Source organism: Mirounga angustirostris, unplaced genomic scaffold (assembly GCF_029215605.1).
Source record: "Mirounga angustirostris isolate CCGP_5_RB_7025 unplaced genomic scaffold, mMirAng1.0.hap1 SCAF_9, whole genome shotgun sequence".
Lineage (NCBI taxonomy): Eukaryota > Metazoa > Chordata > Mammalia > Carnivora > Phocidae > Mirounga > Mirounga angustirostris.
This window is the reverse complement of record NW_026991717.1, coordinates 49,741,023-49,765,519: the sequence shown is the minus strand read 5'-3', so window position 1 is coordinate 49,765,519 and position 24,497 is coordinate 49,741,023. Positions and strand designations below refer to the sequence as shown.

The window sequence follows — 24,497 nt, the reverse complement described above, 5'->3', positions numbered from 1 at the left end:
TTCACTTAGCATTATGCCCTCAAGTTCTACCCATGTTGTTGCAAATGGCACGATTTCCTTCCTAATGGCTGGAATCTATTCCTGTGTGTGTGTGTGTGTGTGTGTGTACATACCTATCTTCTTTATTCATGCATCTCTTGATGAACAACACTTGGGTCGTTTCCATACCTTGACTATTGTCAATAATGCTGCAATGGACATGAGAGTATAGATATCTCTTCAATACCCAGTTATCTTTTCCTTTTAATACATACTCAGAGGTGGGATTGCTGGATCATGTGGTAGTTCTAAATTTAATTTCTTAAGGAACCTCCATACTGTTTTCTGTAATGAGTGCACCAATTGACATTGCTACCAATGGTTCCCCTTTCTCTACATCCAACACTTATTATCTCTTAACTTTTTTGATGATAGCCATTCTACCAGGTGTGTGAGGTGACATCTCATTGTGCTTTTGATTTTCATTTCCCTGATGATTAGTGATGTTGAGCATCTTTTCATGTGTCTTTTGACCATCTGTATGCCTCTTTGGAAAAATGTATATTCAGTTCCTCTGCCCATTTTTAACCATATTGGTTTTTTGTCAGTGAGTTATAGGATTTCTTTACAGAGCTTGGCTCTTAACCCCTTATCAAATACATGGTTTGCAAAAATTTTCTCCAGTTTTTCTTTTTCAGTTTGTTAATTGTTTCTTCTGCTATGCAGAAGCTTTTAAATTCGATGTATTCCTACTTGGTTTTTTTTATTCTTTTGCTGTTTGTGCCTTTGGTGTCGTATCCAAAAAGTCTTTGTCAAGACCAACATCAGGGAGCTCCTTCCCTGTTTCTTCTAGGAGTTTTACAGTTTCAAGTCTTATACTTAATTCTTTGATCTATTTTGAGTTATATATTTTTCTTTTTTCCATATCCTAACAGACCTTATAATGGCCAAATAACATGCACATGAAATAGATAGTTCTGTGTCAAGATTAAGGTCAAAATTGGAATGCCAGAGTCTTACTGCTTTCCATGACACCTTTAACTTCAGAAGCTATACCAACAAGCTAACATTGCAATCTTTGCCAGGTTAGGAGTTGAGAAAAGGGAAAGACAAGAGCCCAGTTGTCTGTTTTCTACATAGGATTAGGATAATCTTAGAGGCAAGGCAAAGAAATATAAATAGAACAGAATGTGAATCTATCTTTCCTCTTCTTGTTGTCTTCTTTTGCCCATAGTATATCTTCCTTGCAGCTTCCTTGATGATAGAATGTCTCTCACTCCTTCCCTCCCTTCCTTCCTTATCCACTATGTGCCCAAGCCGCTTTCCACCTGTTGATAAGTGAGGAAAGGAGGATGCGGGGAGGAAATGCAGCCCTGGGATTAAACTCTGGGAAACAAGATAAGCAGTCGACCAACTACTCATGTATGAAGTTTTCCTTTTTACCTTTTGAATCTCCCCCTCCCCACCCATTTCTTTTGAAATAATTTTTTGAGTGGTGTAAGACAGGGGTCCAATTTTATTTTTCTGCGTGTGGTTTTCCAGTGTTCCCAGCACCATTTGTTGAAAAGACTATCCTTACCACAATGAAGGTTCCAGGCTCCCTTTTCAAATATAAGCTATAAACGTGGGAGGTTAATTCTGGGTTCTCTACCCTTTCGATTTATTTCTGTGCCTTTTTTTATGCCAGTATCCTTTTTCAACTAGTATAACTTTGTACTATAGTCTGAAATCAGGAAGTGTGATGCCTCCACTTTTATTCTTCTTTCTCAGGATTGCTCTGGCTACTTGGGGTCTTTTTTGGTTCTGTACAAATTTTAAGATTTTTTTCTATTTCTATGAAAGAAATGCTATTGGAATTTTGATAGGGATTGTTTTGAATCTACAGGTGGCTTTAGGTAGCATGGACATTTTAATAATATTAAGTCCTACAGTTCAAAAACATAAGCTGTCCTTCCATTTGTTTATGTCTTCTTTGATTTCTTTCCACAAAATCTTGTGGTTTCTCACCTCCTTGGGTAAATTTATTTTTATTAGCTATTTTATTGTTTTTGCTGCTATTGTGAATGGGATTGTTTATTTTTTTTAGATGTTTCACTGTTAGTGGATAGAAAAGCAACTGATTTTTTTGTATTCAGCTATTATATCCTATAGTATTATTGAATTTATTGATTAGATCCAACAGTTTTTAGTTTTTATACATCTTTTTTTTTTTTTTACATTTCATTTATCTGTCAGAGAGAGAGCACGTACGAGCAGAGGGGAAGGGGAGAGGTGGAGAGAGAAGCAGGCTCCCTGCTGAGCAAGGAGCCTGATGCGGGACTCTATCCCAGGACCCTGGGATCCATGATCTGAGCTGAAGGCAGCCATTTAACTGACTGAGCCACCCAGGCATCCTTGACCCATCAGTTTTTTAGTTGAGTCTTTGGGATTTTCAATTTATAACATCATATCAGCAAATTGTGAAAATTTTACTTCTTCCTTTTTGATTTTGATACCTTATATTTTTTGTCTTGCCTGATTACTCTAGCTAGGACTTAATCTTAGAGGAAAAGCTTTTAATTTTTCTCCACTGAGTATAATGTTAGCTGTGGGTTTGTCATATATGGCCTTAATTATGTTAACGTATGTTTATTCTATACCTAACCTGTTGAGGGTTTTTGTCATGAAGGGATGTTGTATTTTGTCAAATGCTTTCCCATATCTACAGAGATGACTATAGGATTTTTATTTTTTATTCTATTCATGTGGTGTATCATATTTATTAATTCAGGTAACTTGAACCATCCTTGTATCAGAGGGATAAATCCCACTAGGTCAGGTATGTAATCCTTTTTTTTTTTTTAAATTGAAGTGTAATTGACATACAATATTCGTTTTAGGTGTATCACATAGTGATTAAACATTTATATACATTGTGAAGTGATTACCACAATAAATTTAGCTACCATCTGTCACAATACAAAGTTGTTATATATTATTAACCATATTTCCTGTACTATACATTGTATCCCTGGGTCATCTTTATTTTATAACTGGAAGTTTGTACCTTTTAATCCCTTTACCTTATTCTCCTCTTCTCCCCAATTTCCACCCCTCTAACAACCACCAGATTGTTCTCTGTATCTTTTTGTTTTCTTTTGTTTGGTCATTTGTTTTGATTCTTAGCTTCCACATATGAGTGAAATCATATGGTATGTCTTTCTGTCTGACTTATTTTACTTAGCATAATATACTCTGGGTCCATCCTTTTTTATAGTTGAGTAATATTCCATTACAGACACACACACACACACACACACACACACCCCACATCTTCTTTTATTCGATCATCTATCATTGGACACTTAGGTTGATTCTCTGTCTTGGCTATTGTTAATAATGCAGCAGTGAACATAGGGGTGCATATATCTTTTTGAATTAGTGTTTTCATTTGCTTTGGATAAATATCCAGAAATGGAACTGCTAGATTATATGGTAGTTCTATTTTTAATTTTTTTTAAATCCTTCAATGTTTTCCATAGCAGCTGCACCATTTTGCATTCCCACCAACAGTGCATAAAGGTTCCCTTTTCTCCACATCCTCACCAACACTTATTTTTTGTCTTTTTGATAAAAACCATTCTGAAAGGTGCTGGGTGATAGCTCATTGTGGTTTTGATTTGTATTTCCCTGATCATTAGTGATGTTAGGTTCTTTTCATGTGTTTTTTGGCCACTTGTATGTCTTCTCTGGAGAAATGTCCATTCAGGTCCTCTGCTTATTTTTTAATTGGTTTGTTGATATTGAGTTGTCAGTACATTATATATTTTGGATATTAACCCCTCATCAGTTATGTCATTTGCAAATATCTTCTCTAATTCAATAGTTTGCCTGTTCATTTTGTTGATGGCTTCCTTTGCTATACAAAAGCTTTTCAGTTTGATATAGTCCCATTTGTTTATTTTTGCTTTTGTTGCCCTTGACTGAGGAGATAGATCCAAAAAAATTCTGCTTAGACCAACATCCAAGAGTTTACCACCTATGTTTTCTCCTTGTAGTTTTATGGATTCTGGTCTTACATTTAAGTATTTAATTCATTTGAGTTTATTTTCATATATGGTATAAGAATTTTCATATATGGTCCTGTTTCATTCTTTCACATGTCATTGTCAGCTTTCCCAAGATCATTTATTGAAAAGACTGTCCTTTCTCCATTGTATATTCTTTCCTCCTTTGTCAAAGATTAATTGACCATATAAGTGTGAGTTTATTTCTGGATTCTCTATTATGTTTCATTGATCTATGTGTCTGTTTTTGTGCCAGTACCATACTGTTTTGATTATTATAGCTTGGTAGTAAGGTTTAGAAATCAGGAAGTGTAATAATTTGAGCTTTGTTCTTTCTCAAGATTACTTTGGCTATTTGCGGTCTTTTTTGGTTCTTTACAAATTTTACAATTATTTATTCTAGTTCTGTGAAAAATGTCCCCTGGTATTTTCATAGGGATTGCATTAAATCTGTAAATTGCTTTGGGTAGTATGGACATTTTAAGAATATTCTTTTAACCCATGACCATGGTATATTTTTCCATTTATTTTTGTCTTCAATTTCTTTCATCAATGTCATCAATGTTTACAGAGTACAGGTCTTTCATCTCTTTTGTTAAATTTATTCCAAAATATTTTATTCTTCTTGAGGCAATTGTAAATGGTATTGTTTTCTTAATTACTTTTTCTGATAACTCATTATTGATGTATAGAAATGACACAGATTTATGTATATCAATTTTGAATGCTTATACTTAATTAATTTATTAGCTCTAATAGTTTTTGTATTTAGTATTAGGAGTATTTAGGATTTTATATATATAGTATTATGTTACCTACAAATAGTTTTACTCCTTCCTTTCCAATTTGGATGCCTTTTATTTCTTTTTATTATCTTATTGCTAAGACTTATGGCTAAGATTTCCAATACTATGTTGAATAAAAGTGGTAAGAGTGCACATCCTCATGTTTTCTCATCTTAAAGGAAAAGCTTTCAGCTTTTCACCATTGAGTTTGATATTAGCTGTAGGTTTGTCATATAAGCCTTTATTATGTTGAGGTATGTTCCCTCTCTATCCATTTTTGTTAAAAGTTTTTATCATAAATAGATTTTGAATTTTATCAAATCCTTTCTCTGCATCTCTTGAGATAATCATACGATTTTTATACTTTTTATTAATGTAGTGTATCCCATCACCTAATTTGCAGATATTGAACCATCCTTGTAGCCATGGAATAAATCCCAGTGGTCATGGTGTACAATGTTTTTAATGTATTGTTGAATTCAGTATGCTAGTATTTGTTAAAGAATTTTGAATCAAAGTTCATCAGAGATATTGGCCTATAAGTTGGGGAGTAGGGGTCTTTCTCTGGTTTTGGTATCAGGGTAATGCTGGCCTCAGAAAATGAGTTTGGAGGCATTCCTTCCCCTTCAATTTTTGGAGAGTTTGAGAAGGATAGATATAACTCTTTAAATGTTTGGTCTGTTTGACCTATGAAGCCATTTGGTCCTGGGATCTTGTTTATTGGAATTTATTATTGTTTCGATTTAGTTAGTACAATCAGTCTTTTAAGATTTTATATTTCTTCCTATTCAGTGCTGAAATATTGCATGTTTCTAGGAATTATCCATTTCTTCTTAGCGATCCCATTTGTTGGCATATAATTAGCTTGTAATAGTCTCAAGATCCTTTGTATTGCTGTGGTATCAGTTATTTCTCTTCCATTTATAATTTTATTTGCACGCTTTTTTATTCTTAATGACTCCAGCTAAAATGTTATCAATTTTATCTTTTCAAAGAACCAGTTCTTAGTTTCATTAATCTTTTCTATTTTTTTTTTTTTTTAGTTTCTATTTCATTTATATCTGCTCTGATCTTTATTCTTTCCACTAACTTCAGGCTTTGTTTGTTCTTTTTCTAGTTTATTTATGTGTAAGTTTAGATTGTTTGAAATTCTTCTTATGTCTTGAGGTGGGCTTATATCACTCTAAAATGCCTCCTTAGAACTGCTTTTGCTGTATCCCATAGACTTTTGGACTGTTTCCATTTTCACTGGTCTCAAGGTATTTTTTTTTAATATATATTATTATGGACTGAAGGAGACCTATAAAAGGAAGTCAAAACATTTGATGAATAATTGCATACTAGGGGACAATAATATCTTAACAATTCTGTTTTTTTCCTTAAAGAACAACATGTTTAGATTTATTTTATTTTCATAAGATGGCTACATTTTTTAGTATAGTTGACATGCAATGTTACACTCATTAGTTTCAGGTGTACAACTTAGTGATTTGACAAGTTTATACATTATGCTGTGTTCACCACAAGTATAGCTACCATCTGTCCTGTTATATCAGTATTAAAATATTCTTGACTATATTCCTTATGCTCTGTTTTTTATTCCTGTAACTTACTCATTCCATAACTGGAGGACTGTATCTATCACTCCCCTTCACCCATTTTGCCCAACTACCCCCTAGCAATCATTGGTTTGTTCTCTGTATTTATAGATTCTACTTTTTCCTTATACATTTTTTAGGTTCCATTTATGAGTGGAAGTATATGGTATTTTTCTCCCTTAGTCTGACCTATTTTACTTAGCATAATACCCTCTCAGTCTATTAATGTTGTCTCAAATGGCATGAAATCCTTTTTATGGCTGTGTAATATTCCATCGTGTGTGTGTGTGTGTGTGTGTGTGTATACACACACCATATTTTCCTCACCCATATCCATTCATCTACTGATGACCACTTAGGTTGCTTCCATGTCTTGGCTATTATAAATAATACTGCATAAATATAGGGATGCCTATATCTTTTTGAGTTAATACTTTCCCTGAATAAATACCCAGTAGTGGAATTATTGGATCATATGGTATTTCTATTTTCAAATTTTTTTGAGGAACCTCCATACTATTTTCCACAGTGGCTGTACCAATTTATATTCCCACCAACAGTGCACAAGCATTCCTTTTTCTCCACATCCTCATCAATACTTGTTGTTTCTTGTCTTCTTGATTTTAGCCATTCTAACAGATGGGAGGGAATAGCTCATTGTGGTTTTGATTTGCATTTCCCTGATGATAAGTGATGTTGAGCATTTTTTCATGTCTGTTGTCCATCTGTATGTCTTCAGGAAATGTCTATTTAGGTCCCCTGCCCATTTTTTAATCAGATTGTTTGTTTTTTTGGTGTTGAGTTGTATAAGTTCTGTATATATTTTGGATATTAACCCTTTATTGGATATGTCATTTACAAATATCTTCTCCCATTCATTGGTTGTCTTTTAGTTTTCTTGATGGTTCCCTTTGCTGTCTCAATAGTTTATTTTTGCTTTTGTTTCTTTGCCTTAGAAGACATATCTAGAAAAATGTTGCTATGGCTGATGTCAGAGAAATTACTGTTTGTGTTCTCTTCTAAGATTTTTATATTTTCAGGTATCACATTTAGGTCTTTAATCCATTTTGAGTTTGTTTTTGTGTATAGTGTTAGAAAGTAGTCCAGTTTCATTCTTTTCCATGTAGCTGTCCAGTTTTCCCATCAGCTACTGAAAAGACTTCATTATAAGTGAATAGAAATGCTACTGATTTCTAAGTATTAATTTTGTATCTTGCCACTTCAATGAATTGGTTTTTTTCTTGTAGTTTTTTGGTGAAGTCTTTAGGATTTTCTATGTATAGTATTATGTCATCTACAAATAGTGACATCTTAACTTCTTCTTTACCAATATGGATGCCTCTTATTTTTCTTGTTTGATTTCTGTGGCTAAGACTTCTAGTATGTTGAATAAAAGTGGTGAGAGTGGACATCCCCGTCTTATTCCTGATCTTAGTGGGAAAGCTCTCAGTTTTTCGCCATTGAGGATGATGTTAGCTGTGGGTTTTTCATATATGACCTTTATTATGTTGAGATGTTCCCCAACCCTATTTTGTTGACAGTTTTTATCATGAATGGATGTTGAATCTTGTCAAATGCTTTTTCTGAAAATATTGAGATGACCATGTGATTTTGATATTTCATTTTGTTGATGATTGATTTGCAAATATTGAACCATCCTTGCATCCCCAGAATAAATCCCACCTGATGGTGATGAGTAATCTTTTTAATGTATTGTTGTATGTGGTTTGCTAATATTTTGTTGAGGATTTTTGTATCTATGTTCATTAGGAATATTGGTCAGTAATTTTTTTTGTGGGGTCTTTGTCTGGTTTTGGTATCAGGATAATGCTGGCCTTGTGGAATATATTTGGAAGCTTTCCTTCCTCTTCTATTTTTTTGGAATACTTTAAGAATAATAGGTATTAACTCTTCTTTAAATGTCTAGTAGAATTCACTTATGAATCTGTCTGGTCCTGGATTTTATTTTTTGGTAGTTTTTTATTTACAGATTCAATTTCATTACTTGTTATCAGCCCGATCAGATTTTCTATTTCTTCCTGGTTCAGCTTTGGAAGATTGGATGTGTTTAGGAATTTATCCATTTCTTCTAGGTTGTCCAATTTGTTGGCATATAGTTTTTCATGGTAATCTCTTATAATCTTTTGTATTTCTGTGGTGTTCACTATTTTGTCTTGTTTCTGTTCTTATTTATTTGGGTCCTTTCTCTTTTTTTCTTGGTGAGTCTGGCTAAGGGTTTGTCAATCTTCTTTATCTTTCCAAAGAACCAGCTCATGATTTCATTGATTTTTTTTTTAAGTCTCTACATCATTTATTTCTGCTCTGATCTTTATTATTTCCTTTCTTCTACTCACCTTGAGCTTCGTTTGTTCTTTTTTCTAGTTCCTTTTGGTGTAAGGTTAGATTGGTTTGAGTTTTTTTTCTTGTTTCTTGAGGTAGGCCTGTATTGCTATATACTTCCCTCTTAGAACTGCTTTCACTATGTCCCAGAGATTTTAGACTGTTGGGTTTTCATTTTCATTGGTATCCATGTAATTTTTTAAATTTCTTCTTTGATTGCTTAATTGACCCATTGGTTGTTCAGTATCATGTTGTTTAGTCTCCATGTGTTTGTGGGGTTTTTTCCAGTTTTTTTCTTGTGATTTGTTCTTATTTCATACCACTGTCTTCAGAAAAGATGCATGGTATGATTTCAATCTTAAATTTATTGAGGCTTGCTTGTTTTGTGGCCCAGTATATGATCTATTCTGAAGAACATTCCATGTGCACTTGAAAAGAATGTGTATTCTGTTGTTTTTTGGATGGAATGTTCTGTATATATCTGTTATGTCCATCTGGTCCAATTCAATTCCTTATTGATTTTCTGTCTGAATGATCTATCCATTGATGTGAGTGGAGTGTTAAAGTCCTCTACTATATTGTATTACCATCAGTTTCTCTTTTTATGTCCATTAATATTTGCTTTATATATTTAGATGCTCCAGTGTTGGGTGTGTAGATATTTTAATTGTTATATCCTCTTGTTGGTTTGATCCCTTTATCATTATGCAATGCCCTTTTGTCTCTTGTTACAATCTTTGTCTGAAAGTCTATTTTGTCTGATACAAGTATTGCTACCCTAACTTTTTTTTTCTGTTTCCATTTGCATGGTAAATGTTTTTCCACCCTTCACTTTCAGCCTGTATACCTCTTTAGATCTGCAGTGAGTCTCTTATAGGCAGCATATAGATGGATGTTGTTGTTGTTGTTGTTTTCTTTTATCTATTCCACCACTCTATGTCTTTTGAATGGAGCATTTAGGCCATTTACATTTAAAGTAATTATTGATAGGTATGTACTTTTTGCCATTTTTTAAAATTTGTTTTCAGGTTGTTTTTGTAGTTCTTCTTTGTTCCTTTATTCTCTTGCTCTCTTTGTGATCAGTGAGTATAGTGTTTTGTTTGGCTTTCTTTCTCTCTCTCTCTTTTTTTTTTAATCTATCATAGGTTTGGGGCTTGTGGTTACATGAGGTTCATGTATAATATACTAAGTAAATAGCAGTCCATATTAATTTGATGGTCATTTAATTTCAAACACATTCTTAAAAACAAAAAAGAACAGAAAAAATTCATTTTCCCCTTCTCTTCCTTTTTTATTCCCTTCTCCACACTTTATGTATATGTTGTCATACTTTATATCATTTTATTCACATTTTCCTTATGTCTAATTATGTCCATTTCCACTTACAGAAATCCCTTTAACATTTCTTTTAAGTCTGGTTTAATGGTGATAAACTCCTTTATCTTTTTTTTGGTGGGAAACTCTTTATCTCTCCTTAAACTCTCAGTGATAACCTTGCCAGGTAGAGTATTCTTGGTTATAGGTTTATTCCTTATAACACTTTGAATATATCACTTTCTTCTGGCTTGCAAAGTTTCTGCTAAAAAATCAGCTCATAGTTTTATAGATTTTCCCTTGAAGATAACTTTCTGTTTCTCTCTTGCTGTTTTTAAGATTCTCTTTGCCTTTAACTTTGACATTTTAATTATTATGTGTTGACCTCCTTGGGTTCATCTTGTTTGGAATTCTCTGTGCTTCTTGGACTTGCATGTCTATTTCTCTCCCTACATTAAGGAATTTTTCAGTTATGTCTTCAAATAACGTTTCTACCCCTTTCTCTTTCTTTTTTTAGATTTATTTATTTATTTTAGGGGTAAGGGCCAGAGGGAGAGAGAGAATCTCAAGCCTACTCCCCAAAGAGCGCAGAGCCTGATGACATGGGTCTTGTTCTCACGACCCTGAGATCATGACCTAAGCTAAAATCAAGTCAGACGCTTAACCAACTGAGCCACTCAGGTGCCCCTACACCTTTCTCTCTCTCTTTTTTTTTTTTTAAGACTTTATTTACTCATTTGATATATAGAGAGAGAAAGCACAAGCAGGCGGAGTAGCAGGCAGAGGGAGAGGGAGAAGCAGGCTCCCCACTGAGCAAGGAGCCCGATATGGGGCTCGATCCCAGGACCCTGGGACCATGACCTGAGCTGAGGGCAGATGCTTAACTGACTGAGCCACCCAGGCACTCCTCTCTCTCTTCTTCTTATGGGACCCCTATAATGTGAAAGTTTGTTCACTTGATACTGTCCAAGAGATCTCCATCTATCCTCATTTTTTAAAATTCTGGGGACACCTGGGTGGCTCAGTTGGTTAAGCATCTGCCTTCGGCTTGGGTTGTGATCCCAGGGTCCTGGGATGGAGTCCCGCATCAGTCTCCTTGCTCAGTGGGGAGTCTGCTTCTCCTTCTCCCTCTGCCTGCTGCTACCTCTGCTTGTGTGTTCACTCTCTCTCTCTCTGACACATAAATAAATAAATAATCTTAAAAATATATAAAAAAATAAAAATTCTTTTCTGTATTTGCTTTTCAGCTTTGTGCTTTTCATTGCCCTATCTTTCAGATTGCTGAGCCATTCTTCAGCATCCTCTAATCCACTATTGATTCCCACTAGCGTGTTTTTTACTTCAGTTATTCTTCAACTCTGATTAGTTCTTTTTAATATTTTCTGTTTCTTAATTGAATGTCTCACTAAGTTCTTCCATTCTTTCCTCCAGCCCAATGAGTATCTTTATGATCATTACTTTAAATTATTTATCAGGCATATTTTTTATCTCTGTTTCATTTAGTTCTTTTTCTGAGGTGTTTTTTTTCCCTTGGCCTTTCTTTTGAAGCATATTTCTCTGTCTCCCCATTTTGCTTGACATCCTGTGTTTGTTTCTACAGAGGAGACAAAATGGCTACTTCTAATGTTGAAGGACTGGTCTTGTGTATGGTGTGTGTGTGTGTGTGTGTGTGTGTGCTTGGTGACTTTTGCCAGCTGGCTGGAGTTGTGGTTATATATGCTAGTTACTTTGTTAAACCATGGCTTTTTACAGAAAGGATTAAAAAGATAGTAATAACAATAATAATAAAAAACAAAAAATAAAAAGAAAAGAAAAAAGAACAAAACCAAAAAGAAAGAGAAGATGAATTTTAAAAGTAAAAATTTATTTATTTATTAAAATTAAACACACACACACACACACACACACTAACACCATGGCTTGTTTTCTGTGACCCAGCACCACAGGGTGGCTGGTGTGGGCTTATGGACCCTGGGTTCACTGATGTCACAAGTTCACTGTGACTTGGACCCTACTCTAGTCTGGGCTTTTAAGGGGGAGGGGGAGAGAATATTCCAGCAGTTTCTCAGCCCTGTTAAGCCACAGCTTTTTTGTGTGTGTGTGCCCCAGTGCCACCAGGGCTGTTGTGGGCTTGTGGACCAGGGAATGCTGAGGTTGCCAGCCTTCTGTGGCAATCTGACCTGCCAAATATGGCTTCTGAGCCCACCCCTGATGGCATTCAGACCTTGCCACCCCTGATGGCATTCAGACCTTGCTCCAGTCTGGGCTTTTAAGGTGGAATGAGAGAGAGTGTTCCTATAGCTCCTTGGTCCTTTTAAACTCCTGCTGCTTTTTCTGTGCCCCAGTGCAACTAGAGCTGGCGTGGGCTTGTAGATCCCAGGCTCTTTAAAGTCGCAAGCTCACTGAGATGAGTAGATCTGCCCATATGATGTCTGGACCTTGCTCTGGTCTGAGCTCTTAAGGTGAAGGGGGAATGTAAACCATGTCATTCTCCCATCCCTCTGACCTGGAGAGTTTTCCTGCAGCTCCCCTGACACTTGGCAGAGTTCTAATGCTGTCTTTTTCATATGCTAGTTGCTTTTTAAAACCACAGCTTGTATTCTTTTCCCAAGGATAGAGGGATCTGTTCCTGGTCCTTCAGTACTATCCTTTCCCACTGCAGTTCACATTATTGGGGGTGGGAGTTCCCTTTGTTACCGTATCTCCATCTCTTGCTGTTCTGTTGCTATTTTCACTATCTGTGGTTGTTCAATAGCTGTTTAGTCAGCCCTCAATAGTTCTTCAGGAGTTACTCTATTAATAGGTATAATTTGGTCGGTCCTTGTAGTTCTTCATTGTTTTTTTCTTGTTTTCTTCCTTTGTGATTTGGTGGCTTTCCTTAGTATTATATTTGTACTCCTTTTTCTTTATTTTTTGTTTATCTTTGTGCTTACCATGAGGTTCATGTATAACATCCTGTGCATATAGCAGTCTATTTTAAGTTGAAGGTCACTTAAGTTCAAGCTCATTCTAAAAGCACAGAATTTTTACTCACTATACACACATTTTGTTTTTGATGTCCTATTTTACATCTTACTATTTTGTGAATCCCTTGACTTATAAATCTAGATGATTTTACTACTTCTTCCTTTTAACATACATACTAGCTATGTAGGTGGGTGTACCACTACCTTTGCTATGTTTACCTTTACCAGTGAGATTTTTTTTCTCCCATAATTTTTTTATTTCTAGTTGTGGCTTTTCTTTTCCTTTTAAAGAAATCCCTTTATGTCCCTTTTATGGCTGGTTTATTGTTGACAAACTCCTTTAGCTTTTATTTGCCTGGGAAATTCCTTTTCTTTCCTTCAATTCTGAGTGATAACCTTGCCAGGTAGAGTATTCTTGGTTTAAGTTTTTTCCTTTCAGCACTTTGAATATATCATGCCACTCCCTCCTGGCCTGAAAGTTTCTTCTGAAAAATCAACTGGTAGTCTTATAGGGGTTCCCTTGTACATAACTAGTTGTATTTCTCTTGCTGTTTTTAAGATTCTCTCTTTATCTTTAACTGTTGGCACTATGATTATAATATGTCTTGGTACGGTCTCATTGGGTTCATCTTATTTGGGATCTCTGTGCTTCCTGGATTTGGATATCTGTTTCATTCACCAGGTTAGGGAAGTTTTCAGCCATTACTTTATTGAATAGGTTTTCTGTCCCTTTCTCTTTCTCTTCTCTTTCTGGGACCCCTATAATGTAAATGTTAGTATGTTTGATATTGTCCAAATTGATATTGTTAGTATGTTTGATATTGATTTGGACAATATCAAATAAAACAAAAATATCTTTATCTTTATTATTCTTTTTTCTTTTTGATGTTCAGGGTAGTGATTTCCACTACCCTCGTCTTCCAGATCACTGATCTATTCTTCTGTATCATCTAATCTGCAGTTGATTCTCTCTAGTATAGTTTTGTTTTCAATTATTGTGTTCTTCATCTCTGATTAGCTTTTTTTTATATTTTCTATCTCTTTGCTGAAGTTCTCATTGTGTTGAGCATCTTTATGACGATTACTTTGAATTCTTTATTTGCTTATCTCCATTTCATTTAGTTCTTTTTCTGAGATTTATCTTGTCCTTTCACTTGGAGCATATTCCTCTGTCTCATTTGGTAACTCTGTTTTTACATATTAGGTAGATCAGCTATATTTCCTGATCTTGAAGAAGTGCCTTTATGCATAAGCTATCCTGTGGGACCTAGTAGCAAAACAAACCCCCCTCCCAGTGACCCAAACTAGGTATCCCAGGAGGCTGCATGCACCCTCCTGTTGTGGCTGGGCTGCTATTTTGCAGACTCCATGGTGTACAGGGTTGTCCCCCAGCAGGGGGGACATGGCTTCATGGTCCAGCTGTGACTGATAACAGCCTTATACTGAGGAGTAGGCATGGACCCCACCCTGTCTGAGAGGCCAACTTTGACTCTTGCAGTTGTACTGGTGTGCGGGGTTGGCCTCTGGCTTGATTTGCTGTAACAACTGGCTGCAATAGTTGTAGGCACATGGTGGATAGGGCAGGCCTCCGGCATGCTTTGATGCAAGGTCTGGCTGTGTGTGATGTAGGTGTTCTAATGTGTGAAGCTGGCCCTCCCAGAGCAGGGGCACTTGATAGTGTTTCTGGTGCTGGCAGAGGCCACCCACCAGGGGTAGTAGGGCAGTGGGCTGCCTGGTGGGAGGGACTCTGAGACAGGTGGGCAGTGTGTTAATGGTAATGCATGGGAACACTAGAGCAGAGTAAGCAATGCTAACACAAGAGATAATGTCAGAAATGGTACTGCTAGAACCAGGCCAGCTAGTTAGAAGGAAAGTGATAAAGGTGCCCACCAGTGCTTCCATCCCCAGAGTATGTTCCAACAGATCCCTGACCCTCTAGCACACATCCTTAAATTAGAGGATCTTCTTCACATGTAACCCAGGGTGCTTTTCAAACTGCTGTCTCTGCACTGGGACTTGGAGAAAGCAAGATTGTGTGTACATCCTTTTTTTTTTTTAAGATTTTTTTTATTTATTCATTCGAGACACAGAGAGACAGAGAGAGAACATGAGTAGGGCGAGAAGCAGAGGGAGGGGGAGAAGCAGGCCCCCCACTGAGCAGGGAGCCCGATGTGGGGCTTGATCCCAGGACCCTGGGATCATGACCTGAGCCGAAGGCAGACGCTTAACCATCTGACCCACTCAGGCGCCCTGTGTGTACATCCTTCAAAAGCAGTCTCCATTGGGGCACCTGGGTAGCTCAGTTGTTAAGCATCTGCCTTCAGCTCAGGTCATGATCCCAGTGTCTTGGGATTGAGCCCCGCATCGGGCTCCCTGCTCAGAGGAGAGCCTGCTTCTCTCTCTCCCACTCCCCTTGCTTGTGTTCCCTCTCTCGCTGTCTCTCTCTCTGTGTCAAATAAATTAAAAAAAAATCTTTACAAAAAATAAAAATAAAAATAAAAGCAGTCTCCATCTCCTACTGCCCTCTGTTTCTCCCAAACATAAGGCCTATTGGTTTCCAAACACAGACATTATGAGAGTTCATCTTCCCTGTGCAAGACTCCTGGTGTGGAATTCAATGGAATTGGAGCTTGGAATCCTTGTCCCTCAGGGAGGGCCTCTATGGTTGTGATAACCCTCCCACTTATGGATCACCATGCTGGGGGTGTGGGTCCTGACTAAACCACTTTTTCACCCCTCCTACCTGACTAGATGTTTTTTTCTTTATATCCTTAGTTGTGTATGATATGTTCTGCTACTATTCAATATGTTCTCAAATACAGTTCTATGTGTGGTTGTAGATTTTGGTGTGTTGAGGTAGGGGGTAGGTATGAGCTTAGGATCTTCCTACTCCACCATATTGATCTTGCCTTTCCTCTATGGTCCTTTTAATGAGTTCTTAAATTTAGTTTGCTAATATTTTGTTGAGAATTTTTGCCTCCATTTGCCAGGGATGTTGATCTATAGTTTTCTTGTAATGTTCTTACCTGGCTTTGGTATCAGTGTAATGCTGGTCTCATGAGTTTGGAAGTGTTCCTACTTCTTCAATTTTTTGGAAGATTTTGAGAAGGATTGGCATTAATTCTTTAAATGTTTAGCAGAATTCACCTGTGAAGCCATCTGGTCCTGGGGTTCTCTGTGTTGGGAGGTTTTTTATTACTAATTTAATTTCCTTACTCATTGGTCTGTTCATGCTTGCTACTTCTTCCTGATTCTTCTAGGTTATCTAATTTATTGACATATAATTGGGGTTTTTTTTTAAGATTTTATTTATTTACTTGAGAGAGAGCACAGAGGGAGAGGGAGAGAACAGAGGGAGAAGGAGAAGCAGACTCCCCACTGAGCAGAGAGCCTGATGCAGAGCTTGATCACAGGACCCTGGGATCATGACCTGAGCCTAAGGCAGACACTTAACCAACTTAGCCACCCAGGCACCCTGACATATCATTGTTCTTAATAGTCTCTTGTGATTCTATGCATTTCTATAGTGTCAGTTGTTATTTCTCCTCTTTCATTTCTGACTTTGAGTCTTCACCTCCTTCTGTATTAGTGTTGCTAAAGGTTTATTAATTTTGATAAACCAGCTCTTATTTTCATTGATCTTTATTGTTTTTCTGGTCTCTATTTCATTTATGTCCACTCTGATCTCTATTATTTCCTTCCTTATAACTTTGGGCTTAACTTGTTCTTTTTCTAGTTCTTTGAGGTATAAAGTTAGTTTTTTTTTTTTAACTTGTGATTTTTCTAACTTCTTAATATATGTATTTATCACTATGAACTTCCCTCTCAGAGCTGCTTTTGCAGCATCCCATCGTTTTGGTAAGTTGTGTTCCTATTTTCATTTGTTTTGAGATATACTTTCTCTTTTTATGTCCTATTTGACCCGTTGGTTGTTCAGGAATGTGTGGTTTCCAGAGATCTGTAAATTTTCCAGCTTTCCTCATGCTGTTGGCTTCTAGTTATATATTGGGATTGGAAAAGATCTTGGTATGATTCCTACCTCCTTAAATTCACCAAGACCTTATTTTGTGGCCTAGCATATGATCTATCCTTGAGAATGTTCCATGTGCACTTAAGCAGAATTTGTATCCTGCTGCTGCTCTTGGATAGAATGTGCTAACGGTGTCTTAGGTCCATCTGGTCTAATGTATAGTCCAAGTCGATTATTTCTTTGTTGATTTTCTGTCTAGATTCTCTATCCATTGTTGAAAGTGGGGTGTTGAAGTCCCCTACTATTATTGTCATCTATTTCTTCCTATTTGTTAGTATGTGCTTAATATATTTGGTGCTTCAATGTTGGGGGTATATATATTTATACTTTCTTTTTTTTTTTTTAAAGATTTTATTTATTTGACAGAGAGGGACACAGTGAGAGAGGGAACACAAGCAGGGGGGGTGGGAGAGGGAGAAGCAGGCTTCCCGCTGAGCAGGAAGCCCGATGTGGGGCTCGATCCCAGGACCCTGGGATCAAGACCTGAGCCAAAGGCAGACACTTAACGACTGAGCCACCCAGGTGCCCCTACACTTTCTTTTGGTTTCCACTTGCATGGAATATCTTTTCCATTCCTTCACTTTGAGTCTACTTGGGTCTTCAGACCTGAAGTGAGTCTCCTATAAGCAGCAGGTAGTTGGGTCTTGGTTTTTGTTTGTTTTTATCCATCCAGCCAATTTGTGACTTAGAGAATTTGGTCTATTTACATTTAAAGTATTGATATGTAAGGACTTACTAAATTGGTAAGTAAGCCACCTTACTAATTTCTGATTGTTTTGTATTTCCATTGTTTTCCCCTCTGTCTCTGACTACTTTCATATGTTAATTTCCATGGCAGTATGCTCGGTTTCCTCTTTCTTTTGTCTGTTGTAGATGTATTCTAAGATTTTGTTTTGTTATTACATTGTAAATTACACAAAACATAGACAAAACAGTGTATTTTAGGCTGATAGCGACTTATTTTTGAAGATCTAGAAAGGCTCCACCTTTTTGTTCCTTCCTTTTATATGACTGATATTACAATTTACCTCTTTTTAGGTCATGTATTTTTTAGCAATTTACAGTTATTTTTACTACCTTTAACTTTTACACTACTAGTGGGTGATTAAACACCATTCTAATATAGAGTTAGATTTTTCTGTTTTATTTTTCACTTTTACCAGCGTTTTGTATATTTTCATGTTTTCATGTAGCGGGTTAGTGTCTTCATTTCAGTTTGAAGAGCTCCTTTCAGCATTTCTTACATGGCAAGTCTGGTGGTGAACTCCCTTGTTTTTTATTTGTCTAGAAAGGCCTTTATTTCTCCTTCATAACAAAAGGATAACTTTGCTGGATAAAGTATTCTTAGCTGGCAATTTTTATTTTTCCACAGTTATCATTCCACTCTCTCCTGACCTATAGAGTTTCTGCTGAGAAATCTGATATCCTAATAAGGGTTCCTTTGTAGGTTGCTTTTTTACTCTGGCCGCCTTTAAGATTCATTATTTATCATTGATTTTTGACAGTTCCATTATAATATCTTAGAGAAGGTTTTTGCATTGAATAACTTTTTGCATTGAATAGGATGTTCTATAAGCTTCCTGAACTTCTATGTCCTCTTCCTTCCCTAGGTTTGGCAAGTTCTCAGCCATTATTTCTTTAAATAAACTCTGTCCCCTTCTCTTTTCTTCTGGAACCCCAATTATTCAGATATTTGCCTTTCTGATGGAAACTGATGGCTCTTGTAGGCTTTCTTCACTGTTTTTTAAATCTTAGTTCCCTCCTTTCTAACTGTATTATTTCTATATTTCTATTCTCCAAGTTACTTCTTTGTTCTATCTGGTGTGCCCTGCTACCAATGGTCTGTATTGCATTCTTCGCCTCATTCACTGAATTTTTCAACTCTATAATTTCTGTTCAGTTTGTGTACATAAATTTTATATTTATATATATAATTTTATATTTTCATTTATAATTAAAATTTCAGTATCTTTGGTAAAGAACTCCTTCAGTTAATTTTGTTCCTGAATTCATTGAATTTTCTTTGGGTTTTCTTTAAATCATTGAATTTCTTCATAATAACTATTTTGAATTCATAAGTTAGAACACAATATTCCATGCCTTTGAGTTTGGTTGCTGGAGAATTTCTTTTTGTGATAACATATTTCCTTGACTTTTTTCATATTGTTCATAGTTACATGCTTCTGCTTTTGCATTTGAAGTAGCAGACACCTCCTAAACTAAGCTTTTAAACTTTGGTTCTACTATTCATCAGGCTGGCTATTAGAAACCTGTCTTTTGTATTCCAGAAACCTGTCTTTGGTGCTACAGCTCAAGTTTGTGGTTTCTCCCATGCTCAAGAAATTGGACTAAGCTCCCTGTCTGTCAAAGCTCACTCTCACAGGTGCACTCAGGAGCACATAAAAGATTGCAGCAGAGTAGTGGGGGAGGTGTGCATTTAGCACTTGGGTTTTTGGGGGTGCCTGACCAAGCCCTTTAAGAACTGGTTCTCAGCTCACTATAGCCTGTGGGTCTTGCAGATGCAAGTCCCATTGGTTTTCAAAGCTAAGTGTTTGGGGGGCCCATCTCTCAGTTGCAGATGCTAAAAGTAAGGGTTCCAACTTAAAACATTTCACTCCTCAGGTAAAATCTCAACGTTATGAGTTCCCTCCTGATTGTGGGTCACATACCAGGAGTGGGGTTTATGGCAATTCTGTGTCAGCCTCTCCTACCCATTTTGATTTGGGGCTTTTTTTTCTCATTCACTTGATGTGTAAGAGTTGCACAGTTAGTTTTTTTATATCTTTTATAGGAAAGTGCTACATACATAAGTAGCTGTAGGTTTGGTGTGTCCATGGCAGCAGGTGAGTTCAGGATCCTCTGACATTCACATCTTTGTCCACAACTCCTTCATTCCTTTTTATTTATTTTTTTTCCTTTTGCTCCTGTGACTGGATATTTTCAATGGATATTTTCAGTTGATCTATCTTAAAGCTCACTGATTCTTTTCTGCTTGGTCAAGTCAGATGTTGAAGCTTTCTACTGAATTTTCAGTTCACTCATTATATTCTTCAGCTCCAAAATTTATTCAGTTCTTTTTTTGTTTTCTATCTTTTTTTAGAACTTCTCATTTTGTTCTTGTATTCCTGATATTGTTGAATTATTTCTGTGTCCTCTTATAGCTCTTTGAGCATCTAGAACAATTATTTTGAATCTTATTTTTCTTTTTTTTATTACGTTAGTCACCATACAGTATATCATTAGTTTTTGATGTAGTGTTCCATGATTCATTGTTTGTATAACACCCAGTGCTCCATGCAATACATGCCCTCCTTAATACCCATCACTGGGCTAACCCACCCCTCCCACCCCTTTCCCCTCTAAAACCCTCCATTTGTTTCTCAGAGTCCATAGTCTCTCATGCTAAGTGAAACAAATCAAGCAGAGAAAGTCAATTATCATATGGTTTCACTTATTTGTGGAACATAAGGAATAGCATGGAGGACATTAGGAGAAGGAAGGGAAAAATCAAGGGAGGGAAATCAGAGAGGGAGATGAACCATGAGAGACCATTTTGAATTTTGTATTGGAAAATCCCTGGATCTCCATTTCTTTGGGGCCAGTTAGTAGAGATTTACTGTAATCTTTTGGTGGAGTCATGTTGCCTTGATTCTTTTTGATCCCTGTAGCTTTGTATAGGTGTCAAGACCTTTGAAGCAGTCACCTCTTCCAGATTTTGTGGACTAAATTTTGTAAGATGAGGTCTTTCACCTGTAGGTAAGGGCATGCTGGGGCATACTGTGACCCTGAGTGTAGTGGTACAGGATACCAAGTGCAGGGGTATGTGGCAGCACTGGGTCTGGGAGAATGTGATGTCTCTCTACTCAAGCTGCTTAGGGTCCAGATCAAAAACTGCATGGTTTGGTGAGCATTATGGGTGTCCGCAGGGGCTGCAAGGGCTATTGGGATCCTCAGGGGTGCCTCCTGGTCCAGCAGCTAGAGATCAGAGTAGACAGCAGTGGTGGCTGAAGCTGGTGAGATGCACACACTTAAGTGTGGAGGCCAGCTACACACGCCTATGTAGTCAAGGGCCAGTTGCAGACACACATATAGTGGTGGGAGTCAGGGAAGGCTGCAAAGGCTAGCATCAACTGTGGGTACACTGGCAGCTGTAGGTGCCCTGGATATCATTATGTACCACCTTGGCTGCTGGGTCTTATAATGTGTGCATGGCAATGGAGGCTAGTTATGAGGGTCTGGCACGGCCATGCAGGTGTACAGCTGTAGAGGATAGGTGCAGATGAGTGCAGTGATGCAAGATAGTAATGGAAGATAGCACTTTATTTGAGCCTACAAGCATCGAGGAGGCCCTGACTGTTGAGTGTGCTCTCCCCTGGCTGCACAGTCTCCCCTCAGACATGTGCACTGCACTGAAGGACAGTGATGCATGTTCAGGCAGGTGCACAGCTAGAAGGGTGAGCCCTGAGTATGCACACAGCAGTGGGGGTCAGCCACAGGAATCTAGGCCTGGTTTCTTGCCTTCACACAGCCACAGAGATCTGGATTGGCTGACAGTATGGTTCCTAGGCTCCAGAAGGGGCTGGGGAAGAAGTTAAGAATGGAGAGGGACTCAGGTAGCTGGCACCAGTGAGTGTGAGTATCTGTGAGGCAAAAGTAGGTGAAATTGGCAGGGAGTACATAGCAGCTGTGCTGACTACTAGTTTCTTTGGTGGTGAAAGCTACCATGTTTGTCTGCAGAGCAGGTCTTTGGGAGCCACCATCACTCCTGTATGTCTTGTACATGGAGCCTTTGTTTTTCCTCCTTGTTCCTAGCCATCTTTATGCATCTAAGTTTTGCCACTCCAGGACCTTTATGCAGTACCTTAAAAGGCTAGGGAAGCTGGATCCTCACCAAGGGAGGGGGGGCTCTTTCTAGCTGAGAAGTTGATTCTTGGTGTTAAGCAATGCCAGCTTAAGGAATAAGATGATGCAGGCAAAATGAAGCTATCTTCCCCTTTTTTTGCAGTTATTGTAGGTTTTTTTATTCCCCCGTGTTAAAGTTTCTTAAATGGGTTCCAGAGTGCTCTCAGAGCTGTTTTTGTTCATGGATAACTGTCTAATTGTTGATCTTTGTTGGGGGGACAGAGGCTGGGGTCTCCTACACCACCATTTTGGTGACATCACTCCTGAATTCCAGTAAATACTGTCACATCAGCTTCATTATTTCAATTTATTCAGTCTTTTCCATCTTGCTCAGTGCCTAGACTAACGGCCTGCATCTATAATGACTGGATCAAGGAGCTTCCTTGCCCCCTGTAGAATCTTTCTTATCTTTAAACAAAAAGTCCAAAGTGACTTTGGTTGTAGTCAGTAATTAGCCCTGAAATCACCAACTTCATTCGTCTTTTTTACTCTCAAAACCAAAGTGACAGGTGTGTTCTCTTGGCAGTTAGCCAGCCCTTCCAGTATCATTGTTCTGTCTCCAGTAAGCATGCAATTTGTGTTTGAAATGAAAGCCCTAGTGACTCCATAATAACTTTCCAAGGCTGGAAGTTCTGACAGCATTTTGGGAAGGTCACCCCTTTTTTTTCCCTATGGATAAGAACTCCAACATACCCAGATTCTTTGGCAAATAAAAGCGACCAAAAATTAGTCTCTTAGCAGTATGTGGGCAAATGTATACCACTTTACTCTCCATCGCTATTTCCCAAAAGAACAGCCTATCTTTTTAAATCACTGTTTTCCATGGCAACTTCTTCCACACTGAGAGTCACAATAGTACAAAGTTGGCCCAAGAAAAGCCACAACCTTTGTTGCCAAATTATTCTTTTCAAGCAGCCCACGCAATCCCAGGCCATGTCAGCCTTTTCATCACTTCCATACTGGGAAAGAGCCTTTGGAGAGGTCAATGAGAACAGTTCATTCAGTTTTTTTGTGGTCATTTTGGGGGAAAAAAGATCAAAATATTTTACAAAGCAGTAGAATCAGCCCTGAAAAATTCTATACTTCGCACAAAGCCAGTGCTGAAATCCCAGCACGCTGAAAAATCTCCCTGCAATGTTGGTCTACATTTCAGAAGGCTGGTGGAAAAACATGAAGAAATAATTTTCTTGTTGAAAGAATAATTCGTCCCATGATAGACCTGAAAGTCTGAGCAGCATTCCATAATAGAGCGCTTGGGAATAATTTGAAACAAAATAACCTACATTCATAACCTCATTCATCATTCAACAAGTATTTCTTGAACATCTACTACATGCAGTAGAGGGGACTTATGGCATTTTCAAAGATGAATCAGCCCTGTATCCTTAACTATAGGAATCTGGCCAAACTGGTTGAAAAGGAGAACAGTAGCATTAGAAGCATCGACATAATTCCTATTAAGTACTAGGAACTAAGCTACATATTCTCATTTCATCTTCCCAACAATCCTAGCAAGAAAGTACAGATGATGTAAGTGAGATTCTGGTATACTGGCCAGCACATACACAGCTAGTATATAGCAGAATCAAGGTGAAAAACCAAGCCACTCTGACCACAAAGCCTATAACTTAATGCCATAAGATGCACTGAGAGAAAGGACATTGGCAGTTCTAAAGAGAAAGAAATTACATCTCAACCTTTTGGAATTGGGGGGTATTAGAAACCATGTTTGCCTAGACTTGGTGTCATTTTTTTTTTTTTTAAGATTTTATTTATTTATTTGACAGAGAGAGACACAGCGAGAGAGGGAATACAAGCAGGGGGAGTGGGAGAGGGAGAAGTAGACTCCCCGCTGAGCAGGAGCCCGATGTGGAGCTCGATCCCAGGACCCTGGGATCATGACCTGAGCCGAAGGCAGACGCTTAATGACTGAGCCACCCAGGCGCCCCTCAAGTCAGTGTTTTACTTGGTAAACATGTCTGAGACCATGCACCCCTGGCTGCTAAGCACCATGGCGGACAGGGCTAGAAAGGTAACAGCTTTATTTTGAGCAGGGGGCAAAGACAAGGCAGCACTTTACAGCTACATTGTAACTAGATCCTGCATCAGACTTGGTGTCATCTTTATGCACATTTAACATAAAACTTTCCTCAGCCTAGGAATGATCCCAACATCTTACCTCAGTTTCCCAGGGCTGGTTACAATTTTGGGAAAAGTTATCCATTAGATTATGGATCTTAACATCTTTGGATGAAACCTGTCCCGAGGTAATTCGTCCCCCTCTAATATAGGCCACTATGTGTCCTATATGCCCACTTCTGTCTCCTTCCTTTTTCATGGGGGAAATTTTTACCATGTGGTTCCCATAGGGTTAATCCACATCACCCTCACTCCCCAAGAACATGATCTAAGCCACATGGCCAGAATATTCCATTCCCACTGACCTCAGTGATTGGTCTGGTTGGGTTCCATGCCCATACCTGAATGAATCAGTCTCCCCAAGGAATTTTCTGCTACCTCAGAAGAGTCTTTTCCTA

General features: G+C 37.7%; 1 long non-coding RNA gene and 1 other non-coding gene across 2 annotated transcripts in view; both read right to left on the bottom strand.

Moving 5' to 3' along the window:
* Positions 1–24,497, bottom strand: part of LOC135361577 (uncharacterized) — an 89,480-nt gene that overhangs the window by 55,964 nt on the left and 9,019 nt on the right. The gene's annotated exons all lie outside the window — the stretch shown is intronic.
* On the bottom strand, positions 23,936–24,066 carry LOC123862613 (small nucleolar RNA SNORA63). The gene has a single exon (XR_006795306.1). It is a non-coding gene; the product is annotated as a small nucleolar RNA SNORA63 (small nucleolar RNA).